Below are 6,020 nucleotides of genomic sequence, written 5' to 3' on the forward strand. Positions count from 1 at the left end.
TTCAAAAAAACGTTCATACTAATTGTGCATTTCGTGTTTCCCAGTCGCGTCTGGACACGGTCTGATTTTTCTACCAAATTATACCATTGTTTTACATTTCCGTGGATGTTAAATTCGAAATGAAGTAAACTTATTTTACCAGAAGGCGATTCAGATTAAAAATGTAACATGTTCTCTCTTCTGTCATAATACAAGTCTTTTCACATCAAATTAAAAAAGTATTTTTATTCAATATTTCAAAATCATTCGTTTCAGAAATTCGGTATGCTTTATTATAAGCAATTGGAAACGCCAGAATGACTATATCTAAGCGTCGCCTGCTGTAAATTCAACTATGCGATACCTGTCATTGTAGTTACCAAGCAACATTAGAACTTCGGTTGGTATTAAAATTCAAGTGATTTGTTTAAAACGTCATTAAGCGGTGACCCAAGTCTATGCAAACCCCTGTGCAAATATTATGCGCGTGTTACATCTTAGAATGGCTTTCGCGCGTTTATATCACGCACCAATGCATAATCCGTCAATTTTTCTTCCACCTCAAATAGGGCGAGAGACGTCAGATTTTTCTAAACATATTCGTGGCACATCTTTGTCCTCAATAAACATTACGCCAGCCTATATCAAGAGAATAAATTTTTAATGTTGTCGACAACCAAATTTTAAAATTGTTAGTCATGTCCCTACTCAGATTATTAAGTATTTTGTTTTAACTTTTTGCTCTGCTGTATTTATTGCCTATTAAATATCACACGATTTAGATAAAAGTGATAAATGTGTTCATTGCACGCTCTGTTGTGCGGAAAAAGAAAAGAATCATTCAGGAATTTTCCCGAGCATGAGCCATACCAGATCTGCATCTTGGCTAAGCGTTTCATTGGTGGCTCATGCTTGTTCTTGTGGCATTATATTAAAAATAGGATATTTTTCCATGAATTTGGTTGGAACTTGTGGAATATTTTGTGGTTAATTTTGAAACGTACTAAAATCACTATCTTTGATAGATTTGTACTATAATTAATTTTTTTTCATCATTTCCCAGATCAGTTAGTTTTATAATGTAATTGCATTTATGTCATTGGGTGTAAGTATATTGCGAAGTCAATGTTGAACCGGAAAGATACCGGTCTTTACAAAAGCACTACCTCCTCATAACTGTTTTTTAAAGCCTTGCTTTGAATGAAGGTATAAAAACGCATCATGAAAACTATCAATTTTTGAGTAAATTATGTTACTTTGACGAAAAATAAAGGTACTCCAGAAGTATAAGCACCAAGATGGCGGATACCGAAACGTCGTATGTGTACCAGGTTAGGGTTAGGACATAATTTTAGGTACAAATATTACGGGAGTCACTTGGCTAATCACCGAACTCGTAATATAACTTAAATAAGGAAAATTGAAATAAAATTATGGCCTAACCCTAACCTGGTACACATCCGACGTTCCGATGTCCGCCATCTTGGTGCACATACTTCTGGAACGCCAAAATCAGGGTATTACATTTCGCGAATTTGTTGTCAATTCTAATACAGACGAGGTTAGTTTGAATAATATCAAAAGGAATATTCAAGGTGTTTCGTTTACGTTATTTTATTATTGAAACAACGCAAATTCAAAATTTTCCAATCTTTATAAATGTGATTGATGTACCATAATGCTATTTAACACCGTAAGTCCGTTTCAAATTATTATGACTGAACACAACAAAATAATTTCTATTTGACAGCAAACACGTCCATCACAAAACTTATATGCATTCAGTTTCCCACGCTGTATTTACTTAAGGCTTGAGAAGTTCTTTAGTCGGAACTGTGCAAACATTGCGAACACGACTGAACACGTGATTTTACACCGAAACAACAAACCGCGTAAAATCACACCTGATGTATGGCAAGGAAAACAAATCCGAGCTTCCTACGTTGTTATGATCGATGTGGCACCACAAACTTCACGGTTATAATCACGTGATCGACTATAATAACGAATCATGGATCTATTTTACAGAACGACGTATAGTATGAATACAGACATATCTGGAGTACATTAGTTAGTAATTGCCATTTTCAATTAGTATCATGCACTTATGATGATAATTGCGCAATGAGTCATATTTATTGCATATTTCTAATTGATATATGGCATAAATAGAGATATTTTATATCTCAGATAGTGATAAAGACTAATGACAATGACAAGTTTCAAAAAGCTTTCGATCGAAATTCTGTAAACTGCAAATTTATTCTTTGTATCGATGTGATACTGCGAAGTTGCACATATGGATTTATGATACAAATAATTGAAATAAATTTACGTTCACAAATAATTCTATATATGGTGGCGTCAGATAACATTAACGGGCTAATTGTACCAGAATCGCGGACAATACAATAAATAAAACTCTTTATGGTTCAAATGATACCAAACTAATACATAATATACATTGTACAATATCCATATAGTTATCTCCAAGTAGGCAAAGCTCTATTGGTTATCGTCAAAAACATCATTGATTTTTACAGTCTGGTGTGCTTAAAACAAACTGAAGAAGATACATTGGGTGTTTCGTGGTGAAAATTTCATTTCGGAATATCGAATGACAATACAAAATGAGTTGCAAAGTTACAAAACAAGTTACAATACAAAGTTAGTTATGTGTTTCATTTGCTACGATCCATCCAATTTCAGGGACATCATCATCGGTAATGGAAATCGCATGTTAGGTTAAATCAGAATAATGATATACGTTCTACTCTGTAAAGGTACGAATATCTGGGTTCTGGTGGGATTTAAAAAAGCCAGGAAACAGCGTAGGTCCCTCAGTTTTTTTTAACTAATTTTCTCTAAACATATCCCAGAAAAAAAAGGGTTATATTACATTAAGGTGCAGAGCGACAAGAACAAGTGATACATTTGCGCCTAGTGGTTGAATCACCCTCTTCCTTAGCTTGGATCGCGGACTTGTCCTCTATGGTATTTTCTACACCCATACATACTTCGTTCATATTTGTAACTTTGTATTCAATGTGCGCGCAATTAAGACAATTAAACTTCAAAATGTTATAAAACGCCTCAGAACACACAATCAAGCATAATAAAAAAATATAGAAAAATCATGGACATAATATTTAAGTCAGCTGCAACGGTCGAACTCCATTGAACTCGGCCAAGCATTACCGATTGATGGATGGTCCCAATGGGCCAATATTCCTGTTTCCCAATGAGAAAATCCTATAATAAAAGTTTACTGAAAACAACTTAATCACTCAGTTTTCATATAAATACGATCAAGAATGGGGCATTGTTGAATCGCTATTGAAGAGTGGTTCGACTTGAAGATATGGTCGGAAAAGTTTGATCGTGATTAAAAGCGATAGAAGCAAGAAACTGCGTCAAAATTTGAAATACCTGTGGCTTGAAAAGTGTTTTCCGTTTGGTAATAAAACTCAAACGAGAAACGATATTCTAGCGCATGTCGATTGATTGTTTTACACATACCGCGACGAAAAATCAGTTCATTGAATTTTGTGGAATGAGATTCGAGTTAGTAATTTACTTTATTTCCAAGAATTATTGATAAGTTAATCATTTGACTTAATTAGGATTTTTCCAGTAAATTGGTCCACCACGTTCCCTCATAAATATGTGAATAAGTTTCCTTTACATTCCCAAACTCCACTATTAGATAAAATGTGGTTTCCTGGCTGTAAAAATCCGAAATATTAATTGGCTTTAGCTCCGAATAAGTCTCTGAGTACACGAATATTCAGTGGCTAGTATTACCATCCAAGTACATTCTTATTTCGATACCACCGGGTGCGAATTTGAAAACGTAAAATTTAAAGCTTCATTAGAGCCTTGATTTCGGCAAGAAGATATATAATCCTATACGAAGAAAACTAGATTCTTATTGGAATTTATACCAATGTATAGCATTCTAAATAAGATGGTGAACATTGACTGACTGCAATTGTTTATTCGGTTGGGACAGGGTTTCCTGAACCTCCCGTTCATCAGTACCCTTCGGACAATTTATACATCGCTCGTGTAACCCCAAAATTGTCGTGTGTGCTGTGATTAGACAAAATAAGTCGTGCAAGCTTCTACTCGGGTGAAAATGTGACTTCTTCAAGTTATAAATATCAGATGATAAAAAATATATACAGTTATAGAAAGAATAGCCTTCTATTTAATGCAATGTACCCCTTGAAAAGTTGAAATATACCCTGTGGGTACATGTATCCTAGTTTGGGAACCCCTGCGTTAAGACGTCTGCGCTTGGCTCAATTTGTGGATATATGTCGGATCGTGCTCGATGTTTAATTTCAAATAAACAGAAACACTATTTGAATCATTCTAATTTTTGGAGAATATATAGATATTTTAAAAGATATATAGTTACAAAACTCTCAAATATAACCATTGCTACATTCTATCATGCATTGGTAAATATTTGATGACACAGCCCAGACGTGTGCAATGATAGATATGTCTCACTATCAGAAGTTGTCAAATCTGACTTAAGTGTCAATTAAGTTCAGACAATTCAAATTTTGTGATAAAAACTTTTGCCCCACTCACAAAAAATATTACATTTTTTACATAGCAACAAAAGAAATTCGTTGAATGATAAAATCGGCTGCTTCCAACAGTCGCGCCGGCAACAACCGAAATCGAAATGGGATCGACGCGACACAATGAACAATAGCGTACTTATGTCGGCGATAAATATTAATACAAAATATAATACAAAAACAGCATAAAAACAGAAATACATAATTCGAGAAGAAAGGGTTACCTGAAAGAAATATCGTGTGAGTTTCATGCGGTGTGGGTCACCTTCGTTAATCCATTTCACCGATCCACTTAGCGCCATTGTGCGCGATTCGTCGGCACCAAGATCGCCTCCTCAACAGCGGTTATCATATGCTGTAACAAAACACAATATATTTACCTTACTTTTCGTTGTTATTTCAGTATGATACCTCACCAATTTCAAATGTGATTCGTAAGTAACGTTGTTGGTGTCTGAATCGAATGTTACTTTAAGTCATACAATGGCACCAGAATGCATTTTGTACTATCTTAGTTGGTAATTGTGAGAACGCGAACATGAAACGCTTACCTGAAATTTTGATGCGTACTTTCATTTTTCTAAAAAGTGTCTCGTATAGGACGCAGTTACATTATTCTAAAGTTCTCCAAACGCCAATTGGTAGAATTATTCAATTGATATGTTTCGTTTCATATTTTTTAGATCGGAGGTATATTGTTTGTTCATAGAATTATGAGCGTTTTTAATCGCAGAGGCGCATCGCTACCTACATTGTGGAGACAGAGAAAATCTGATTTGTGGTTAACGTTGCGATATTAACCCGTTCGTCGCAAACCCATGCTTGCAAGTATTTTTAAGGTATTGTAACAATTGTGTGATCCGTTTACATAATTTCCCTCAAGGCGAATGCCCAAGAAGTATATTACCATTCGCATTGTGTGGAATAGTAGATTGATAGAATAGTTTATGAGATGCGTGTTATTGAAATGAAATAGGTACAATCGTCAAGACTTGGAGCAACCAAGAAAAACTAAATTTACTTATATTATATATCAGAGAAACTGTGCGGTGTGGTAGGAGCATCATAATGGGAATGAATGGGAACAAGAATTAAATGATAGTGATAAGCAACCCGAACAAATGTAGTTGCTAACCAGTGTTGAGTGACCAGCAAAGGAGAATCCAAACAAAAATACGATGAAAATATTAACAAAGTTTCGATTATATGCGTAGCAGAAATAGTTGGCGCAAATGTACATATAAATAATAGTATAAAAACTGAATATTTTTTACGTTTAATATTACTATGCAAACAGCTTGGAATTATTTTCAATAGTAATGAAAATTCATTACTAGAATTGAAACGAATAGATATCGGCCCAAGTTTTATACCTGCAAGCTTAAAAGTAATCACAACGGTAGCGAGAGAAAATTTGTATGGTCCTTGAAAATATCATCTCCAATC

Source organism: Styela clava, chromosome 11 (assembly GCF_964204865.1).
Source record: "Styela clava chromosome 11, kaStyClav1.hap1.2, whole genome shotgun sequence".
NCBI lineage: Eukaryota > Metazoa > Chordata > Ascidiacea > Stolidobranchia > Styelidae > Styela > Styela clava.